Raw genomic sequence first — 24827 nt, forward strand, 5'->3', positions numbered from 1 at the left:
TTTGAAGTCCTCAATTTCTGCTACAGTAACTGGTAGAACCCTAGTTTCTCTTCTTCAATGATGATAACATTAAAGTCACCACTAACTAACTATGGTTCTTGCATTGATTATGACATCTCCTCCTATGATTCCCATAATACTACTCTCTCAGCTTAAGTACATTTAGCATACACTAATATAACTATTACTGTTACCCTTTCCTTATGATTTTCCAACCTTAAAGTCAGTTGCCACTCTTTATCCATCATAATAGTATAATTAACAATTGAATCCATGAATGCCCATATTTTTCATGATATGTTAGCCACTACATGTTGCATCCCTAATCTCCTTTTATACTCATCTGTATTTTGATTATCTTGAAATGGTTCCATTAACCCTATGAAATAAAAATGATGTCTTTTTTTGTAAAGTGATCAATCTAGTGAATTCTTTTTGAGTATTCAATGATCTTATATTCCATATTATTGCATTTATCTAGATTTATTCTTAAGGGAACTTCTAGTCTACATTGAACTTGCATTAACTCGTTTGTTCTTCTTCTTTTGAATACCTTGAGATGCTTTCAACATATAAATCTACTTTGGAGACAGATTTCCCGCAATGGATAATTTATCTCTATTTTTGTCAATATTATCTGCATCCAGACTTTCCTTCCCTGTGTTGTTGAATTTGATTTGATTTGCAGCTTGTATTGCTAATGGAATAATATCCTCTATTACCTTTGTCTCCTCATCTTTCTATTGATCAACAATAACTAGCTCCTTTGATCTCTCTTTTTTCTGTATGGATCTTTGCCCTATTATGCTTCCTATAAGAAATAAATCAGTAGCCAAGTTTTCAATCTTCTTTGCTTATTCTTTATTGATAATTTTTTCTCTTTTCTTACCATCTTCTTTTTTGTCTTCTGATACTTTCCTGAATTTATTCGTAACCCAATCTTTATTACTCTACTTGATTTGCTACTGGTACTTATTCTTATCAATCTTTTCTTTCTTCCTTTGCTCTATATCTATTACCTCCTCCTCAGTAAATACGTCAAAGGTATTTGACATTAGAATTTCTTTTTGCTTTTATTTTTCTATCTCCCCAAAATATGCCCATACTTTTCTCTTTTGTAGTTATTTCTTTTGGTTAGCCACTGCTGCTTGTTATTTTTTCCTCCCCGTTGATTATTTTTAAATGATTCTTCTTCATTCTCTTTACCTCTTTCTTGTGATTTTTTATCTGACACTTCTTCATTTTCCTCCAGCTTTCTCTCATGCAATTCAAGGTAAATATTCTAGCAGGTACTTTCATCATGTCCTTGCAAGAAACATTCCTTACAATACTTTGGCATGTAATTATATTGAATTTGTACCCAATTGAATTTAATTTCTCCTATCACATCATCTTTTTTATTTATTCTCACCCTTTATGGCATCTTGGAAACCAAGTCTACCCCCACTTTAACCCTTGCACAACTAGATCTCATTTGATTCCTAGTTTCTATATATACTGTTAATGCTTTCCTACTGTTGAAGCTATTAAGAAAATTGTGTCCTTTGCAAAAAATTAGGTTGAAGATCTGGCTTTGATATCCATGCTACCCCAATAGTTGTTTCTACATCTGGTTCAAACCACGAATCCCACTTTAATGTTCTCATTTACCAAAACATATCCTTAGATTTTATGTAATATGAAGTAGTTGACATAATATTGATATAATCCTCCAATACTTCCAATCAAATAAGTATATGTGTAGTGTCCAAGACTCCAATAGCGCATTCACCCTTAATGCCACTCTTACTTAGAATAGTTCTTCTCAACTCCATTATGTCTGGTTTTCCATAAGAAAATTTACCTATAATAGCATATTTCAAATTTCCTTGAATGATTAAGCTTCTTATTTTGGATGACTTCCATGTTATGCTAGGTTCACCGTGCAATATTACCACGGGTTTGGGTGGAACCCTTAAAGGTTACCACTAAAATTCTTAGGTTTCAATATGTTAGCATAATTCTTCTTTTTAGGTAAGGATCCTTGGGCATCACTATTGTTATCAACGTCCTTTATCTTTTAATTATTTTTCATGGGTCAACCCCATCGAAGGTGGGGGCCATGGTGATCGATAATTAATGAAAAGTTAGGTTTAGGGTTGGGGTTTAGCTATAGAGAAAATCTGAAGGGTGTGAGTTGTCCTTTTGAAAGCTCAAGCATTTTCTTACTTTAGGTCTTATTTTATCTCTTCCTATTAAGGATGAAGGATTCACCGTGTTTTCTGATAATTTCACTGTTGTCCTAGGTTGTGTATAGATGAAGTAGAGTCGTGTTATTTCTGATGCTTTGAGATATCTTAAGGTGCACGATTATAACTACCCAACTCATAATTTAGAGTAAGTGGATGTAGTTTTTACGTATAAGATTTGGAGGTATTATCTTTATGGTGTACATTATGAGATTTTCACCGATCATTGCAGTCTTTAGTATCTTATGACCCAGAGAAAGCTTGATGCTAGACAACATAGATGGATGGAGTTGCTTAAGGATTATGATATTTCGATCTTGTATCATTCAGGCAAGGCGAATGTGGTAGAAAATACCTTGAGTTGGAAGATAGTGAGTATAGGCAGTTTGGCTTGTATTTCAGTTTATCAGAGGCCGTTGGCATGGGGGATATTTAGTCCTTAGCCAACTTGATAGTTCACCTTGACATTTCAGACCCTAGGAGGATTCTTGCTAGTGTTGAGGCAAGATCATCCCTTTTTGAGCAAATTTAGGATTATCGGTTTGAGGATAGTAAGATTTTTTCCTTTGTGATCAGGTTTTGAGTGGTGAGTTAGAGAGGAAAACCATAGATTCCAAGGGTGTTTTTCAATTTGATGGCCACACTTTGTGTTTCAAGGATTGATGACTTAATTTAGTTGATTCTGCATAAGTCTCATAGCTCTAGATATTTTATTTATCTAGACAAAGCTAAGATGTATAGAGATTTAAGACAACATTATTGGTAGAGTGACATAAAGAGAGATGTGGAAGACCTTGGAGCTCATTGCCTTTTTTGTTAGAAGGTAAAGGTCGAGAATCAACATCTATGTGGTTTGATTCAAGGATTGCCCATTCCCAAGTGCAAGTGGGAGTGGATTACCATAGACTTTGTTAGTAACTTACCTTATACTTCTTGTGGTTTCGATGGTATTTGGATCATCATGGATCATTTGAACAACTTAGGCATATCATTTCGATTCAGATGTCGTTCAGTGTTGAGAGGTTAGCTGGCATTTATATGTATGAGATAGTTTATTTTCCTGGTGTGTCCATATCTTTCATTTTAGATCGGGTTTTTGTGTTCACTTCTAGATTTTAGAGAGATTTTTAAAAGTAGTTAGGCACTTAGGTAGATCTGAGTACAACCTTCCATCTGCAAATAGATGGCCAGTTTGAGCGAACTATACAGGTGCTTAAGGATATGCTCTACAACTGTGTTATAAAATTTGAAGGACAATAGGAGGAGCACTTATCCTTGCAAAAGTTTTCATATAACAATAGTAATAATTTAAGTATTGAGATGGCACCATTTGAGGCTTTGTATGGTAGAAGATTTTGTTCTCCAATTGGGTGGTTTGGGACTTCTAAGATTTGACCATGTGGTACTGATTTTCTTTAGGAGTTGTTGGGTATATCATGGTGATTTAGGATATGTTAAGAGTGGCTTAGAGTAGGCAGTAAGACTATTCTGACCGTAGGCTTCTTGCCTTGAGATTTGGAGTTAGTGATCGAGTATTCCTCGGTGTATCGCTCATAAAAGGGTGCGATAAGGTTTGGGAGGAAGGCCAAGGCTAGTCCTAGATATATTAGACCTTTTGAGATTCTTTGCACAGTTGGTGAGGTAGTGTATGAGTTAGCTTTACCTCCAAATTTTGCTATAGTCCATCTAGTTTTCCATGTTTCTATGCTACGGTGATACATTCCTAATCCATCTTATATGCTTAAGATGGGACTCAGTCCAGTTAGATGAGCGGTTAACATTTAGGGAGGAGCCTGAGCTCATTTTATCTAGTAATGTCAGACGGTTGTACACAAAAGATATTCCTATAGTTAAGGTTCAGTGGAGCCTCCCAGTAGAGGAGGCTACGTTGGAGATCGAAAGCAACATGCAGACCCAGTATGCTCACTTGTTTCAGACTACAGGTATATCCTAATCCTTAACTTTTGCGAATGAAAGTTCCTTTAGTAGTAGATATTATTATGACCCTTTATGTCATTTTCCACTTTTCTTGTTTTTTTTTGCCATTAGAGCTTTTCTATAGCTTCACCAAGTCATTAATGACTTGTTGGAATAAACAATAAGGTTACCGTGCAGTTTGTTTGGATTTTAGAGCTAATCCCCTATTTTGAAGATTTCATTGGTTCCAAATGGCCACTAGGCAAAAAACTTTAGCTAAATAACCTTGATCGTAAATTTTGATTATTCTAAAATCTCTAAAATATCAATTTTAGGCTAGGTGGACCGTTGGTTCAGGTCTGTAACTGACTGAATCTGATAGAAATAACTTACTGAATCTGATAAAATACTGATAAACAGGATAACCAACTGAAATATTTGAATACTGAATAACTGACTCTAATGTATGATAAGCCTCTAAAACTGAATGACTGTGAGTTAATGGGACATGCCCCAACTAACTACTAAATCGAGACATCAAATAAAGTAAGCCTGTCCTCGATGTATGAGGACTCATCACTGCTACCGCTGAGGATCTAATAAGTCTAATCGAGAGCCGGGAACTGAGCGTCAGAACCTATGATATAATACATCATAGCACAAAAGAAAAGGTATACGATTAGTACTTTGAATGTACTGGTATGCTAAATGAGGTAGGCTGATATGCATGATTTCATGAACAAAACTAATATTTAACCGAATATGCATGTAAAGCATAGAGTACTGAATAGAGAGCATGCAATATTAGGTATTGGGAACATGTGGAAATCTCTAAATACTGAGTATGCATGAAAATATGTAAATACTAAAGATACATGAAAATCTGTAGCTATTGAGAATGCATGACCAAGCATGTACCATGAACTGAGTAAAATCTGTAAACTAAAATACTAAAATAACTAAAATATGTATGCATTGGTCAAACAACAATAAGACTGAATAACTGAACTGGGACTCTAACTGAGTCTGCATCTGAGACTGTAGGAGGTATCATCTAACCGACATTCCCCAATTTAAGCTAATTAGGGTCCAACCTGTAACCCCAGTTGGAAGGGTGTTAATACCATGCCACGGGTACTAACGCTGGCTGTGTGGATCCACTAAACTGATATAATGTCCAAAGAACTAAGGGTGTCAAGCCTGAACTGACGGGTGACCCCTGCGAGATAGTTAATCCTAATCTAACTGGTGACTTCTCATATCCTACGCTGGTTACGTAGTTCTAGAATATAGGGACTGCTACTTACGACTTTGCCTATCTGATGGGGAAGCTTCCATCCCTACCCTCGCTCGGTATTAAATCTTACTCCCAACTAAAAGACACTGAAATACTATACTATTCTGAGTTTAACTGGCTGATAACTGACTATTCTGATAATGCTCATAGTATATTCTAAAGATTATTATGTAATGTGATAAGATTAGACTAAATAAACAACTATGGTTTTCGGGTATTCAATACCCCCAGGACTCAAGACAACAATGGTCAAATGACACTAAAGCTTGGGGGATAAAGCATGAAGGCTTTTATTAAATCAATTACACTTGTAGGAATTTTATCAAACACTTGTAGTTCATGGTTTAAAACAATCATAGATTTGTCATGGAACTTATAGAAATAGCATGAATTCAACATAATAGTATTAAATCATGATTTAATTCAATAAATAATAATATTAAAACATGTAGGATTGAATAACAATAATAATTTAATTGAATCATGGTAAAAAATCAATAGTACATGGAGATTCATGGGTGAAATCACAATTTAAAATCAATTAACTTGCAGAGATCAAAATATTATAATTTAAATAGGATACTTGGACTCCATTGATGAAAGGGATCCATGGATGAACATCTAACATACCTGGGATAATGAATTTGGAAGGATTGATGATGAGTTCTTGAGATTTGGCTTTGATTCTTGAGAGTTAGGGTTTTTTTGTTCTTGAAGAGAGTTGATTTTAATTTGAGAGAATAATGAAAAAGTGAGTAAATAATGCTCTTTTTGGGTTAAATCCCATGTTTAGGCGGATTTGAGGTCATGGGAAAAGACCAAACGGCCCCTGAAATTTCAAATCGCAAAACCAGAAAAAAAACCCAAATTTTAGCCTAGGAGTGATGCGGTGCTAACGCGCCATGTCACTGGAATCAAACAACTTAGAACTGAGGGTTTGGCGTGACATGGAGAAATAGTAGTGCCCTTTTTATTCTGAAATTCACTCTTGGCGTGACGCACCATTATCATGATAAGACACTGGAAAAGGAAAATTAGGATTTTCACTGACAATACGACGTGGTGGTTTCGTGGAGCTTTACTGGAAATTGACAATCTTCATTTATACTGGCTTCGCAATGCGGTAAGGGTTAAAATGATGGTGTTTAATGACTGAAACTTAAAATTGTCATAACTTCTTACCCGGTTATCGGATTTGGGTAAATTTAATATCGTTTGAAAGCTAATTCAAATTTCTATGCAATTGTAGGCTCTAAACTAGAAAATAATGAGTATTTTGAAAATTTTAGATATGAATACTCATGCATTGGGACTTAGATTACACTAAGGAAATGCGGGGTATTATAATATCTCCCCCTTGGGATCATTCATCCTCGAACGGGACTGGTTAAGCTGAGGGAAAATTGATGGACTGAGCTTACACACTAAACATGCATATCTGATGTATGGAATGCATGACTGAACTAACTCATGAATGCACGACTGACATGAACATAATGTGCAAATGAAACTGATCATGATAGAGAGAAATCTTAAGAAGATTAGTACCTTATACTGAATCTAGATTTTCGGAGAAAACATGAGTATACTTGGTCAACTTATCTACTTCTGCTTCCGATATGGCTCCCTCGATAGACTGATTCTGCCAAAGAACTTTGACCAACGGAACTTATTTGTTCCTTAGTCTATGAACTTGATGATCAAGAATTTTGACTAGAACTTCCTCAAAGGTAAGACTGTTCTGAATATCTACACTTTCTAAGGGAACAACTACAGCTGGATCACCAATACACTTTTTCAACAATAAGACACAGAACACTGGGTGTACTGAGGCTAAATCTAAAGGTAACTCAAGCTCTTAAGCTACCTTTACTAAATGACTGAGAATTCTGAAGGGGCCGACATATCGGGTATTGAGTTTCCCTTTCTTGCCAAATCTCTTCACTTCCTTCATGGGAGAGATTTTAAAGTACACAAAATCACCAACCTCAAACTCGAGATCCTTTTTTCTCACATCTACATACGGTTTTGGTCTGCTCTGGGCTGTCCTAAGCCTTTCAATGATCAACTGAACCTTATCTAATGCATCAAATACCAAGTCAGGCCCTACTACTGCGGCCTCACCTACTTCAAACCAACCAATATGAGATCTACATCTCCTACCATAGAGAGCCTCAAATGGATCCATATGGATACTGGAATGATAGCTGTTATTATATGCGAATTCAACCAAAGGCAAGTGGTCATCCCAACTACCTTTAAAATTAACTACGCATGCTCTCAGTATATCTTCTAGAGGCTGAATTATCCATTCTTTTTGACCATCTGTCTGAGGGTGGAAAGCTATACTGAGAAGGACTTGGGTAGAAAGACCCTTTTGAAGTGCTTTCTAGAAGTGAGAGGTAAATTGGGTACCTCTATCTGAGATGATAGATAAGGGAAAATCGTACAACCTGACCAACTCTCTGAGATAGAGTTTGGCATAGTCTTCGGCTGAATAAGAGGTATGGAATGGCAAGAAATGAGTTGATTTAGTCATCCGGTCTATGATAACCCAAATAGAATCATGTTGATGACGAGTACGAGGAAAATCTATCACAAAGTCCATGTTCACATCTTCCCATTTCCACATGGGAATATTGAACTCCTGTATGGACCCACTAGGCTTCTGGTGCTCAATATTAACTTGCAGGCACGTAGAGCACTTAGCCATAAACTCTGTAATATCCCTCTTCATCCCACTCCACTAATAGATCTACCGTAAATCACGATACATCTTAGTGGCCCTTAGATGAATAGTGTAACATGCACCATGTGCTTCTGTAAGAATTCATTGCCTCAAGTCATCTACACTAGGCACACACAATCTACCCTAATAGCGCAACACACCATCTCTCCTTTGGGAGAAAACCTTCACTTTCTGGTATCTAACTAATTCTTTCAACTTAACTAGACTAGAATCTCTATCCTGCCTTTCCTTTACCTCAGAACTAGAGATGATTCTGAGCTACTCTGTACCCATATACTACTTTTTGCTGAATCGAGTAAGCAGACACCTAGTCAGGCAAACTGATAAAATTTCTGAGCTAACTTCTTCTTACCATCCTTAACATGAGCAACACTACACATAGACATTCTACTGAGAGAATCAACCACTATATTGGCCTTTCCTGGATGATACAGAACACTCATGTCATAATCCTTCAATAATTCTAACCACCTTCTCTGATGTAGATTTAAATCTTTCTGAGAGAACGTATACTGTAGACTCTTATGGTCAGTGAACACATCAATGTGCACCCCATACAAGTAATGCCTCCAAATCTTTTAAGGGAATACTACTACTGCTAACTCAAGATCATGAGTTAAATAATTCTTCTCATGGGGTTTAAATTTTCTGGAGGCATTGGCTATAACCTTACCTCTCTGCATGAGGACACAACCCAAACCTAATCTGGATGCATCATAGTACACAGCAAACCCATCTGAATCATTTGGCAAGGTAAGAACTGGGGTTGAGGTAAGTCGAGTCTTCAATTCTTGAAAACTTTTCTCACATGAATCTGACCACTGAAACTTAACTTTCTTCTGAGTCAATCTGGATATAGGGGATGCAATAGAAGAAAATCACTCAATAAAACAATGGTAATAGCCAACTAAACCCAAGAAACTCCTGATGTCTGATGGAGAGATGGGTCGAGGCCAGTTTCTCACCACCACAGTCATTTGAAGATAAACTCTAATGCCATCACCAAAAATAATATGTCCACGAAAAGCTACTGATCTTATCCAGAATTCACACTTACTTAATTTAGCGAATAACCGGTCAGCTCTAAAAGTTTGTAACACTATCCTGAGATGGTCTGCATAATCAGTTTTGCTACGAAAGCAAACAAGAATGGTCATCAATAAAGACTATGACGAACATTTCCAAATATTACTTAAACACTCAGTTCATCATGCCCATTGAGGCTGCTGGGGAATTCATAAGACCAATGGACATAACTAGAAATTCAAAGTAACCATACCGAGTTCAGAAAACTATTTTTGAAATGTCACATTCCCTGACTCGAAGCTGATGATAGCTTGATCTGAGGTTTATCTTTGAAAAATAGTTGCCACCCTGAAGTTGATCAAACAATTCATTGATTTTAGGAAGTGGATACTTATCTTGAATGTGACTTCATTAAACTGATGGTAGGGTATGCACATTCTGAGAGAACCATCTTTCTTACTCTTGAATAGAATAGGTGCGCCCCATGGAGAGACGCTAGGTCTAATGTATCCCTTATCTAGAAGATCCTTTAACTATTCTTTTAACTTCTTGAGTTTAGCTGGAGCCATTCTGTATGGCAGAATAGATATAGGATGAGTATCTGGAAGAAGGTAGATTCCGAAGTCGATTTCCTTTTCAAGAGAAACTCTAGGAAGATCTTCAGGAAATATATCTGAGAATTCATTTACTAATGGAACTGATTTAAGAGTTGAAGTTTTTGAGTTAGAGTCTCTGCCTCACACAAGATGGTAAATGCACCGCTTCGATGTCATCTTTCTCACTCTAAGGTACAAATCAACCAACCCCTAAGAGTTGTGGTTATACCCCTTCATTCAAGGACTGGTCATTTGGAAACTGAAAATGAACTATTCTATTTCTACAATCAACTGAGGCATAGCATGAGTGGATCCAATCCATGTCGAGAATAACGTCAAAATCCATCATCTCTAACTCCACGAGATCAACTGAAGTAACTTTCTGAGATATTGTGAATCAAAGAGTTCCTCTATACTTATCTGGCTTCAATGGAAGCAACTACTGGGGCAGACACTGAAAAGTGCTTTGCTAGAGTTTTGGGACTGACTCCAAAATTAATAGTTATATATGGAGTTACAAAAGAAAGAGAAGCTCCAGGGTCTAGTAAGGCATAAATATGTAAGTGAAAGACCTGCAACATACCAGTAACTATGTCAAAAGAATTTTCCTAATCTTGGTGGGACTGAAGAACATATAATCTATTCGGACGCTGACCACTAGTAGCACTGGAAGTGTCACCCTACTGAGTTGGGCAGCTGGATAGAACGATGACTGATGGGATTGGCCCTGTTGGCGCTTATCCCTACCTTTCTTAGAAACTACCTGATACTCTCAAATCTGATGGGTTGGTTTGCCACACCCAAAATACACATCACTACCTACTCTACATTCACCCTGATGGTGTCTGCCACATTTCTGACATAGAGGATTTGTACGAGCACTGCTAACACTGACCTGGGACTTAGAGCCTGGTGCTCTCAATCCGTATTGTCATTTCTAAATTTGGGTATAGGAAAACTGGCAGAAAAAGGTGCTTGGGCTGAAGACTTTTGATAGAACTGAGGACGATTACCACCCTCTGACTTTGGCTAACTGATGTTAAAACTACCCATTCTATCTCTCTTGTTTCCTCTCACTCTCTTTAATCTTCTCCTCCTCTATCTATTGAGCATGGACCATCAGCCAAGATAGGTCTATCTCACTAATTAGTATTGTGGTCCTGCATTTCTTGACCACACTATCAGATACGCCAAAAACAAACTTACTCATCTTAGACCTGTTATCAGCTACCATATGAGGAGCATATCTAGATAACTGAGTAAACTTAAGGGATTACTCCCTCACATTCATGTTGCCCTGCCTCAAGTTAATAAACTCTAACACCTTGGCCTTTCTCAACTCTAATGGGAAGAATCTATCTAAGAAATATGTGGTAAACTCTTCCCATTATATAGGCTCTGCATCTACACCACTATCAACCTTCCACTGCTTAAACCAAGTAGAGGCTACATCCTTTAATTGGCATACAACCAACTTAGCACTCTGACTAAATATCACCCCCACAGTATCCGTAACCTTCTGAACCATATCAAAGAATTCCTTTAGATCCTCTTTAGAATTGGATCCCATGAAAGAAGGAGAATTCATCCGGGTAAAATCTCAAATTCTGGTTGCAGCAGTATTAGCCACTAGGTTGGCCAGAACAACAGCTGGCCGTTCATTTTGTGCCACTACAGAGTTCGCTAGAGTAGTGAATACAGTTCTGAATTCTGCATGAGAGACATACTCATCCAAAGGATCTGCCTGGACGGGCTGAGAGGCTGGCTGGTTTTCTTTTCTTCTTCCATTCTTCTTGGGAGGCATGTTCTTTAAACGGAATGAAGAAATAGATTAGACAAGAAGTTTAATTTGAGCTCATGCTCACTTGCACGACATGAATACTGAAAGAAGGGAAACTTTCTCCTAAATGCCTTGTAGCCTCTTGTCCATAAGTATGGAGCGCTACACATCCATTCACAAGACTCTACATGACGTGGCTTTTAGACTTCCTAGGATACTTTAAAACCTGGCTCTAATACCAAGTTTGTAACGCCCTGAAAGTACACCCTGGGCGTTACATGATGCTTACAGTCCTGAGGGACCACAAGCTAATCCATGAGCTGGTACCTGTTATGACCACTAAATAATAATATCATAATTACGGAAGAACAACTTTTATGCCCTAAGGTTTTAATAACTGACTAAATCTGATAAAATACTAATAAACTGGATAACTAACTGAAATGTCACTGAATAATAATATCATAATTGCGGAAGAACTGATATACCCTAAGGTTTTAATAACTGACTGAGCTGATAAAATACTGATAAATGGATAACTAACTGAAATGTCTGAATCACTACAAGAAAGAAGGCATTTCCCAACAAATTTTTTATTGCCATATATCGTATGTTGTTGCCAAAAGTACTTTTGGCAACAATAAAAAAGTTGTTGCATGTCGTTGCAATAAACATCGATGGAAAAAGTTTTTGCAACAACAAATATATTATTGCCAAAAATAACTTAATGCAACCAAAAAAGTTGTTGTCTTACATTCGTATGATTGAGGCTAATAAAAAATTTTGCAACAAAATTTAATGTTGCGATAAATTAATTTTTTTTACCAACATTATTAATTGTTGCAAAAACTTGACAAAAAATTAGTTAGTTGGCGGGTAGAAAGCTTTTTAGGAACAATAATTTTTATTAATAAATTAAATATTTTCTATAAACTTTTAGCAACAATTTGTGAGTAGTTTCTACATACACAAAACACATTATAAATCTAATTTTATAAAAATACTAAAAATTATATAATTTGCAAAGGTCAAAAAATATATAAGATTGATGAACTAGATATTTTCTACTTTCAAAAAATTAAGTACTACATGTCTTAACTTGTAAAAAAAAAATATAAATTGATCATTATGATCCGATACTAAGTAATTAAAAAAAAAAAACTTCTCCGATAGCACTTGTGTTGTTACTTGATTTAAATCTTCATCTTCTTCTCTAGCTCTTAAATTTTTTCCTCAAGCGATGTTTTTTCACTCAAAAGTCTCTTCTTTGTCTCTTCTACAATACGCAATATAGATCGAGCTTTCAACTCTTCTTGAAACTTTTCTAAGACCTGCTAGTAAAAGATTCATGAGTTTGTATTTTACGGATTACAGACAAATTTGGACAGAGGTCAAATTCATAGCTCTACCTGATTATTTGCTTCAACCAACTCTTGAATTTTTTTTTCAAACCTTGAGGACCTAGCAACTTTGAAAATCACAATTCTAAGTTTTGCTTCTCTGCTAAAGCAGCCTGTCAAGAATGAATCAATAAAATGAAATGATTTTCACTTTAATAAATAAAATTTAATAACATTCAACAAATACCAGAAGCTCTGCATCTTTTTCATTGCATAAAGATCTGAATATATCACAATCACAATCAGCCACTTCTTAATTTTGCTTCTCAAAAGTCAAGTTGTCTTTTAAGTGATCCAGTTCTTTTTGCATCTTTGATTTTTGTTTTTTCTTTTCTTGTAAATCTTTCATCAACTGTTTGCCAACACATAACCATACGTCATAAATAAATACATACCAAAAATATATTTCATTGTGCTTAATAAAGATCAGATGCAGGGTATTACTGAGAATAATAAAGAAAAATAAGCACAAGATCAGCAGGTTGATAACAAGCAATCAGATCCTTATTACAAGAAGTAAACAAAGCGGGCTTCTAAAATAACTGAATCACAAGAACTGAAGGAACGCCTCTGTGAACAACCTCTTATATTTTCTCGTCCTTTTACTTTGACCTCACTTCCTTCCCTTTTCAGCTGTAGGTTGAGCCAAAGGCACATAACTGAGCAATCCCAGTGGCAGTAACGCCACAATAAATTGGATAAGAATTCCAATATGCAGATTCGAGTAGTTACCAGGTGTTACACCAAGGAAAGTAGCCAAGGTAACACCCAAAAACATGAGAGATCCTTCACATTTGGACGGAGCTAAACTTTCCAACAATACATGGAATGGCAAGAGCTTAAATATAGCTTACTAGTGTCAAAGAAATATGTCAAGTTAAACAACCTTCACTACCACAAAGCCCAAAACTTACCACCATAAGAACAAAAAAGATGGGGGAAAACCAAACCCCTGATAGCATTTCAATCACACTGCACAGTTAACAAAATACCCACATGCTATACTTTACGAAAACGCCATACTTGGTACAAAATAAGACTTCTTTAGCCTTGACCAACACAATGACACAAACTTTTCACTAAAAGCACAACTAAAGAGAAACCAAGAAACTCCAGGAGCATTTCAACCATGTTGCACAGTTAAAAAAATACCCACACGCTACACTTCAAGATAACTTGAGGATCTATAAGTTTACTTACCCGGTTGTCATCCCTAAGACTTGCAGGACTTGTCTCATATGAAGTAGTTGAATTTGTAATCATATTGAAAATTGTAGCCGAAAGCGAAAGTCCATTCTGTTAAATATAGTACATATAATTAACTTAGTTTGTTGTACAAAAGGATAATAGAACAAAAAAGAGGCAGAGATGGAATAAGAGTGGAAAAAATAAAAGTAATAATGCAACATTTACTAGTGTAGCACCGTATACCAAACAAATACCTTAGAACTTTGCATATGAGAAACTAGTGCCATTACGCTATCTTTTAACATTTTTTGGTCATGCACTAAACGAACTTCCATTACTTCTCATTTTCTTCATTCCTCTTCAAGCTGATTTTTAACTTCCATTAGCTTGCTTTCTACACTCTCTCATTTATGACGTTCATCTTTCGCTTCCTTTTGGCGTGCTTTAAGTTGCTCTTGAATTTCATTTCTCGATATCCTACTTGCTGACTTAATTCAAGATCCTTGATCAAGAATGTACTTTGATTTTTCTCCCACAACTTCCATAAATGCAGCATTGATAGTAGGATCCATATCGGTGTCCTCTTCGATTTCTTGATCTTTTTCAGCAATAACATCTTTCACTTTATCCTACAAAAAAAAGTTAAACCAACTTTGATTTTCAATATTTATTAAAAAAATTAGTTCTATAAATATCAATAAGAAGGGTTTGTGTACATTCACTTAAGCTGAAGCATTAGTAACTCACTGTCCATTTGGCTTCATCTAGTCATTTCCCAAAGTTTTTGATAATTTGGATCTTTTCCAGTGTTTGTGTCCCTATATCAAAATAATATAATTATGTTATTGAAGAAAATATAATCATAATCGATAAAAATAAATAAAGATATCACCGCTTCATAAGACACTGCTTGGAAGGATTTTCTAGCGCAAATATGATTCACTTCTTGTTTTGCCTTGTTACTTTTATTTCTTTTACTTATTCTCTACGTTGCATTTGCATAAAAATATTAATTTTCATCTAAGTATAAGAAATCAAATAAAAAGTTAAATCATTTATAATTTTACCTTAAAACCATCAGAGCTGAAATAATCTACCAAGAATTTCCATTCAACTTCATTAACATCTGAAGGTATATTTTGCAAACTTTCTTCTTTTGTAGCAAATTCTTGAAATAATCATGAAGTCTGCTATGGTGATATCAATATAAATTTTTGGCTATTATAAGAATAGTATCTCGATTGTGTTCTGTATCCAGAAGATGAAAAGTGTCCTACACTCAAAATAGAATCAAACATTAAGACTACAAACTTAGGACAATCTAATAAAAAGAGGGATGATCTTATGCTCTAGGTGCTTCTTATGTGGGGAAACATCAAAGACAGGTTACCATCAGTTTTTACATTGCAAATATACTCAACAACTATGGAGATTATTTTAAACCTTAAAGGTATTTCCTGAACCATACCTTTTGTAATGTTGCTTTGTCTAGATAGAAAACCAACCCTCCCACCCTACCCATACCCCTACCTTCACAAGTACACTATTATTTATGTAGAATATATGTTTAGTAAATATCCAACAAAAGGAATCAACTCTTAATCTAGTTTAGAAGTAACAATTTTCGGGCTTTGAAGCTAATCAACAAAACCAATAAAAACAAATTCACATTACCAATTTTCTCATAATTTTGGAGATTTTTCAATTGGTGAAAGTCTTTGCATCATGGCTTTCTTGAACCTTCATCTTAGATATGCAGCACAAGCCAAAATCTAATTTTAGTTAATTAGACAAATAGGACTAGTAAATTGCCAGCATATAAGCAACAATCCTATCTTTCGCCAGATCAGGAACTCCCTTCCAATTCTAGACATCATGTTTAAAATTATGATGAACTTCACTAAGAGCTCGGTAATAAAATATTTAGCTCCTGCACCTACTACTACTGTTCGATCTAGTAGGATAATCACCTTCAACTTTCCAATGTCATTTTCCTTGCGTTTCTTTTGGGTTGAAAGCCCTGTTGTCTTTCCTCTTCCCTTTCTCTTTTTTATTTAATAGTACATAAAATTATTTAGATATAAATAAATAAAACACAACTACAGATTTGGAGAGACATGATTTAATAAATAAATCAATTTATCTGGAGGCGGGATTACAGATACATTGGTAGTTTCACCATTATTAGAAATATCCACATTTGTCATCATGATTGACTGCAATATATTAAAAATTTTAACAAATAAAGACTAATCAAAAGTAGAAATCAAGAAGGAGATGGAAAATAAAACTTCTATGGACAAAGAGATTCAATAAAATTATCAAGTTGCAATTATCCAAAGAAAAAACATTCATCCCTTTGAAAACCGTAGTGGGCATCAACGTATTGTGTCCATACATTTCTGTAGGAAGTAGTAATAGGGGCATTCCCTAAGTTGAGATAAAGCATAATGCTTGCTGCACCAAGACCGCTAGTAGTGGCTCTGTCACGTTTCAAATTGGAAAGATCATTTGGGAATGTTAATAATAATAATGTTGTTGTACATTGGAAAAGAGTAATGGTGACAACCAAAGCTACTTACAGTCATCCCTATGGACACTCTTGGGATTACTAGCTCATAGATGAAGATATTGGAGAGAAGACTAAATAAAGCATGTAGCACTAGCTTAGTAAACCAAGAATTGCAGCAGATAAACTCTTTGAGAAAACGTGAAAAAAAGTCAAGGTGATACACTTTCATACCATCTCCTGTCCGGTGGGATTTGTATACTCCATGCTAAAGACAATGTCATGTTACAACAAAAGAAGCTCAGATGACTTGGGAAATCTACTAGTGTCACAGTTTACTGAAATGAAAAATGATATTTTTGGATGAAGTGAAACGAAAAATGATTCATTCATATTTTAACTCATATCTGATGACCTATACATTAAAATATCAAAAAGTAAAGAAAAGGAACAGAAAAAAAGAACAAAAGAAGATAGGTGCTTTATGTAGTTTCCTAGGAAATTTTAGAGTTACTTTCAATGATTTCCTTCTGCCACCAGATAATTGCTTCACGGTCATATAGATAGGAGCAAGTACAAACTACATAAGGATGTTGATAGAAGATGACAAAATATAAGTTAATATGCAAGGGATTATCATCACATTATCCAAATGTATATAATTGAAAACTTAGCATGTAATCTTAACTGGTCCCACCCTTTACAGGACTCCACACATAGCACGAACTTAGTGCACCAGAATGCCCTTTTTTCCTCTCAACTAGTGCCGCTTATGTGAAGCTTAAGTCACTTGGAACAAGGAAACCAGAAGTAGCAACACATAAAGGTATTGAACTGGACATTATAAAGGGAGAGGAACATACAAAGATTAAAGAGCGGGAGACCAGAGGTGCTTCAATGTTGTTTCTGTACGTAGCCACACTTGAGTTCAAGAGTTCATGGAATCTTGCCATTTGGTGTAATTTGGAAAAGATAGGGAGTTAAAATGTTTCAATATACTAAGCTAGTGCCACATGCTTTATTTAGTTTTCTCTCTCTTACTAAGTTTCTATTGCTCAAAGAATAATGGAAAGAAACAGTAAAGGCCATCCGCTCTATGATGTGCCATTAATATTGATTTAGCATCTTGCAAAAGGGAGCATGGAACCTGGAAAGAAGACAAAATTCAAAAAGGCTTTTATTTTGCAAAACCTTATTTTGATTGTGTAGGATACCTAGTACCTGGACACTCATTTTAAAAAAGACAAAGCAAAACCAAGGGTTGTATATTATATATTATATAATATCAAGTTCTCAAATTAAAAAAAGATTCAATAAAGAAAAAGTTATCTCGATATTGACTTGAAAATCACATCAAATCATCATCCTTGACTTCATCATGTTCAGTAGTTTCTTCAGTTTCTTCATCTGCAGCAGAGTCACTAAAGTTATCCAGGTCTTCGTGATCAGACTCATTTACACCTACTACACGTACTACGTACAAAGTCTACTTCTTTCTCACTATTGAGAGAAGGTGCTTCAACACTCACTCCATCAATATCTTCTCTTTGTATTTTAATGTTATCATTATCCAACTCCACTTGTGGATTTGCTCCTCTTTTTTCAACTAAGTCAATCAGTTGAAACAATTTTATTTCATCTTCTTGTGCGGGAACATCAAACAAATTTCATGGTCTTACTCTTATCACTGCATGCCATTTCTCACTTTGGCCATGTTTAACATAGTATACTGACTTAGCCTGTGAACCTAGAATGAATGGATCACTTGTGTAATGAAGTCGCGTTATATCTATAGATACGAATCCATATTTATCTTTTTTGTAACCTCTACTTTGGCTACGACCTTGAGAAGGAACTTCAAACCAATCACATTGAAATAATATTACTGATTTATTATTCATATATTGAATCTCTAAAATTCTTTTTATCTTTCCAAAATAATCAATATTTCCTATATGTCCATCACTCTTCACTATCACACCACTATTTTGAGTTTTCAAACCTAGCACAGATGCCACTGTTTGAAATCGAGAACCATTCAAGATATATCCATTATGACTAATCCAAGGTTTGACTTCCTCACAATTTTGGAGAATGTAAAAGTGGGCTTGATTGATTTCAAGAGTACTCAACTTTGTCCAAGAACCCCCTAATAGTGGTTTACTGTAATAATTAAATATGGACAAGCTATTTTGATTTATGCTAAAAGAATCAGAATTTCTATCTTAATGACTTTGCATCGTTTCCATATCAGTCAAATATCTAGAGAAGAATATCACGCACTCCACTACAAGATAACCTTCAGCAATTGATCCTTCTGCACGAGATTTGTTGTGTACATAACCTTTCAAGGTTCGCAAAAATCTATGAAGTATATATATTAATATTTTAACATATTTCAATTAAAAAAATAGTTTAAAAAGTAATAAGCCAACCTTTCAATGAAGTACATCCATCGAAATTGCACAGGACCACCCAACTTAGCCTCGTTTGCCAAATGAATTGCCAAATGAACCATCACATCAAAGAACGATGGTAAGAACACGTGCTCTAATTTACATAATGTAATTCTTATGCTTTTATCTAGCTGATCCAAACTCTCCACACGCAAATCTTTAGCACATAAAGCACTAAAAAATAGTGATAATTTGATTAATGGTTCATGTGCATCTTTTGGCAAGATTTCTTTGATGATAAGTGGTAAAAGCCACTGAAAAAGAACATAATGATCATGAATTTTAAGTCCATGAATTTTAGCTTCCTTGATGCAACGAATAATGTTTGAAGCATACGCATCAGGAAACTTAACTTCTTTGATGAGTTGACAAAATTGAATTCTTTCAGCTTCAGACATTGTATAACTTGCAGAAGGAAGTATGTATTTATCCCCACTTTTTATGGGATGAAGGGAATTTTTAATTTTCATCTCTTGTAAGTCCAGTCAAAATTTCAATGTGTCCTTATTTTTTCCTTCAATGTCCAACAACATTCCAAATATACTTTCACTAATATTCTTTTCAACATGCATTACATCCAAATTATTTCTCAACAGATTTGAAGGAAAATATGGGAGTTCAAAGAATACACTTTTCTTTTTCCAATTATCACATCTTTCAGTATCTCATTTTCTTTTTCTTATGCTGCCATAGACTGACCTTTGTAAAAAAATATTAAGTTGCACAAGCACATCTTCACCACTCAAAGCATGTGGTGTAAGTCTTTCTTGCTTTATATTGTCAAAATAAATTTTATTCCATCGATAAGGATGATTTATCTCCTAGAACCTTTGATGACCCATGTAGCATTGCTTTCGACCATGTTTCAAGTAAACTGAACAAGTATATACATAAAAAACTGGACCAGCTAGTTTACCTTTGGTGCTCCAACCAGACAGAATACCATAAGCAGGAAAATCATAGATTGTCCATAATAAAGAAGCACGTAATTGAAAATTTTGTTTCACAAAAGCATCATAAGTCTCAATCCCATTCACCCATAAGATATTCAAATCATCAATCAAGGGTTGGAGATACACGTCAATATCCATACCGAGACTTTTTGGTGCAGGAATAAGTAAGGACAATAATAGACTAGATTGTTTCAGGCATAGCCATGAGGGAAGATTATATGGAATAAAGATGATAGGCAACATGCTATATGAACTACTCATTGAACCAAAAGGATTAAATCCATCGGAAGCAAGTCCAAGTCTTACACTACGAGGATCTGAAGCAAAATTTGGATGTTTTTTATCAAAATTTTGCCATGCCAATGAGTCATGTGGATGTCTTAACACTTCATCAATTCATTTATTTTTATGCCACCTTATTTGTTTTGTGATTCATTTCATCATAAATAGTCGTTGTAATCTAGGTATTATAGGAAAGTATCTAAGAATCTTTCTAGGAATACCCCTTTTTTTCTTATTCAAATTATCTGAAGCAACCTCATCATTAACATCTCTTTTTCTTATTGTCCATTTTTTTCACCAGATTTAGGACATTGTGTAAGATCAACATATTCCTTTCTATATAAGATGCAATTATTAACACATGCATCTATCTTCACATAATCTAAACCCAAATCTTTTATTATCTTTTGAGCTTCATAAATGAAATTCGGAAGCACATTCTCTTTGGGTAAAGAATCACTCAGTAATTTTAACAAAGAATCAAATGAGGTATTACTCCATCCATGCATACACTTCATTTGAAAAAGCTGCACTATAAAAGAGAGTTTGGAGAAATTTTCACAATTTAGATCAACTATTTTTGTGCATCCTCTAATAACCTAAAGAAACTCTCAGCTTCTGTATTATGCTCTTCAGGATCTGAATCAGTTGTCTAATTAAATTCATGATTACTATTAGGAACACCATGATACATATCATGCAACATTTCAAAAATGGGAGCATTATCAGGTTCTAAATTTGAATCTTCACTGATATTTGTTTTATCATCTGAAGATAAATCTGGCTCATCATGATTAATCCACCTTTTATAAGTTTGGATTGTCCCCCATCTATGTAAGTCTGTTCTCACTTCGTCTCGTTCCAAAGAACATTATTACATTTCGTGCACAGACATTGAATTCTTACACCAACCTCAAGATTAGAAAATGCAAAGTTTAGAAATTGTTCCACACCATTTAAGTGTTGTGGTAACATCCTATTTCCAATATGCATCCAACTTTTTTCCATTATATACTTACCTACAGAGAGCTCCATATTAATAAACATAAAATTATATAAAATTTTCTTAATGAAAAAATAAAGAAAGAAAATGTTAGAGAAAGACTTTAAATTATATATATAAAAAAATAAAGACCATAAAGTGTTTGCAAGATAATACTTCTTTTGTCTACCTTTACCTCTCCTGAAATCATTCATATACAACCTCTAATACATAAGAGTATAAGAGAATAATGCATGTTAAAAGAGAAAGCAACTAGCAATATCAATTCCAATCTCTCTTTCCAAATTTGTAAACCAGAAACAATTAAGAAAACAATTCTAATAATATACTATCACTGTATTTAATTCAGAACTTCCTACATATCAAATATCAAGTAACAACTTGAATAAGAAATACGAGAAAGAGGAAGTGTTATTAGTACCTTGTATGCTGTAGCAACAAACAGGAGCTCTAACGCCAAATGATTCGTCTAACTCAAACTCCGCTTCTCGAACTTCATAATCATATTAGAAAGAACAACCAAGGTGAATGGAAGGCAAGATTAGTGACTCTTTAAAACAAGAAAAATCTAACAAAATTAAATAAATAAAATCTTAAATTCAATAGACATCGGAGAATCCTTTTTTTGAACTATAGACACAGAAGAATTAAGCTTGCAGAACAAGTATATTTCCAGTGATGACAATTAGTTAATCCCCATTTCATAAATTTGCCAATTAAGGATGTTAACATTGAACCATAGTGACGTTCATTTTTAAACTTTTTGAAGAAGGGGCACCACATAAACTTCACCACAGTGATGTTCATTTTTAACCCCTTTTGATGAACACACACCAAATAACCTTTCTGAACGCCACTGTATTCTTCATAAATAATCCAATTTGGTAAAATTGCGTGTAGTCTTGTTCTTACTAGACAATATAAATGATACAAATGCAACACTAGTGTACACATAATGATATTGCCTTTAGCCAATAGAACCCTACCTGTTTTGTATGTTCTATAGCACAAAACAACACAAACATGATGTGCCTATGTAATTACACATGTGGTAGCATATAATGTAACTGGTGCACACAATACGATATACAATAATTACTATAATAAAATAGGAAATATTTAGAAAAGTGTAGAGAGGCAGTGTTTGCAAGGACAAGTGAAACTTATTGATGTACTAAACAAATTGCAGGTTTTAAAATCAATACAAGACACTCTAATATAAAAATACAAAAAACAAGAAACTTATAGATTGTATTGTTACCAGGCTTATACAATTTAACTAAATAGCACCACGTTGTGAAATTAATGTTGGTCCACTGTGAGAGAGTAATATGTAGTACAGTACTACAGTATGCTTTAAGACAACAACAAATTTATGGGCTACAACTGTTAGTGTAGGTGGGCGTAAACAATTAGACTTATGTTTGGTATACAAGCAGGGTTGAAATATATGAGGCAATACAGTACGAAGGATGATGAGTAATGTGTGTAGTACAGTGTTGTTTCATTGTAATGTGCGCGATACAATAAGTTTAATATAGATAATATTGCACATATTGTAGAAGCATTTCAAATTGTTGATTGGTGCTTATGAAAGAATAGAATGAATGATAGCATGATAACAACACAATTCGAGGAAAATGACACCTTAACAATAACCAACAAAGGGCACTGATAGTAGTAGACATAGGCGACAGAATACAATGGTATAGTTGCAAAATAATGCATATAGTTGTAGTATAATGTAACAAAGACACATGTAGTACTATTAACGTGGTGGAAATAGGCATTGGACAACTATATAAGGCAACATTACTACAACATACTTACATATAATGGCATTACATCACAAGAAATGGCAATAAGAGTGTGTGTTGGAACATATTATGAGTTAGTATTGAAACATACGAGTGGGTAACTAGTATGGACTTTAGTGCATAACAGATTATTACAAAAACTATAATGTATACAGTAATATTGTATTAATTAGCAGAATAGAACTTATAATACACAAATAATAACTATAAATAATGATTAAGAAATGTAACAAGTTATATTACTGTAGAATTACATTACAATTTGTAATGAGCTGAACATTAAAAAAGACTAAAGGATTTTGTTAAAGTGGTGTTAGTTGTGACAACATTCAATCGTTAGAAAGAGGTAAACAGTAGAAGTATGGCATTTGGCCATAAGAATCTCAAATACAACTTTGAGTTGGATTTGAAAAAGTGAATACAAGTGAAAGTCATTTTTACAAACAAATATATATCCACCAAGAACCTCATTCTTCAGTAGTGTATTAGCAATAGGCAGAGTCTTAAACCTTTTGTCAGTGGATTTATTTCCATTGGTGCTCTCACTGTTGTTATTGTTATTATTGACAGGTTCCTTGGTATAGATGCTAGTGTTGAGGTTGTTTAAGGAAGAATTTCCCAAGCTGTTAAAATTGGGTTTAAGATAAACTGAATTTGCATTGTAAATGCTATCTATAATATCATTCTTGCTCATATTTTTAGTCATATTGGTATCCAAATTTAACACATTTAAGTTAAGGCTTTCCCACTTGTTATCTTCCTGAAACAAATTCTTGGCTCTGTCGATGTCACCATCCTTACATAATCCATAAATAAGCAAGCAAAAAGTAAGCTCATCAGGAACAGAACCTTTAAAAACTGCATTATTAAGGATTACATCCGCTTTCTGCACCATACCCAACTTCCAACACACGCCAATAATTGTGTTAACATGAACACATCAGGGTCTAACCCATACTTCACCATTTTATGCAAGTAAGACTCCACTTCATCAACCTTCGAATGCTTACATAAACCACATATAAGTGTGTTATAACTAACTACTCAAAAACAACCCCAATTTATATTCATGGGCAAACACAACTCCAACTCCAAAAAAATTATAATTTTCATGGCCAAACACCAACTTAAAGTTCAAGCCCTAATTTTACTTTGACGAAATAGAAAATGTCTAGTCTCTTAACTAAATAGGGATCCTCAGATTTGATAGTTAACTAATGAAGTTAATTGCACAACTGAAGAATCCATTTGTACCCAAAATAATTGTAAATATAACAAACTATTCCATTTGTACCAAAAATAATTGCAAATCTAACAAACTATGTGTATGCTTACATGAGAAATTAAAATCCTAAACTTAAAACTACTGAAATTAAAGGGAAGAAACTAATTACCTTCCAAGCCTAGGTCTGGGTTGAGAAAGCTCTAGAAACTCAATAACTCTTGAAAGCTTTGCTTGAACCTGAAGTGTGATGAGGAGCCGCTAAACCGCTAAAGGGTTTTGGGATAAAAGTGATTTTGACGAAAAATTGGGAGTTGGAAGGAAACATTGCCATGTTATTACTAGCTAAAATATGGAAAATAATTGATAATTAATTTTATACAATAAAACAAATGATTTTGTTG

General features: G+C 34.6%; 1 long non-coding RNA gene across 1 annotated transcript; it reads right to left on the bottom strand.

Moving 5' to 3' along the window:
- Positions 1-14191: 14191 nt before the first annotated feature.
- On the bottom strand, positions 14192-24743 carry LOC107879654. Its single transcript, XR_001677046.2, has 5 exons — positions 24596-24743; positions 21806-21877; positions 14929-14999; positions 14436-14810; positions 14192-14289 (listed from the first exon to the last, which is right to left on the bottom strand). It is a non-coding gene; the product is annotated as an uncharacterized LOC107879654 (long non-coding RNA).
- Between the last annotated feature and the right edge of the window lie 84 nt (positions 24744-24827).

Source organism: Capsicum annuum, chromosome 8, assembly GCF_002878395.1.
Source record: "Capsicum annuum cultivar UCD-10X-F1 chromosome 8, UCD10Xv1.1, whole genome shotgun sequence".
Lineage (NCBI taxonomy): Eukaryota > Viridiplantae > Streptophyta > Magnoliopsida > Solanales > Solanaceae > Capsicum > Capsicum annuum.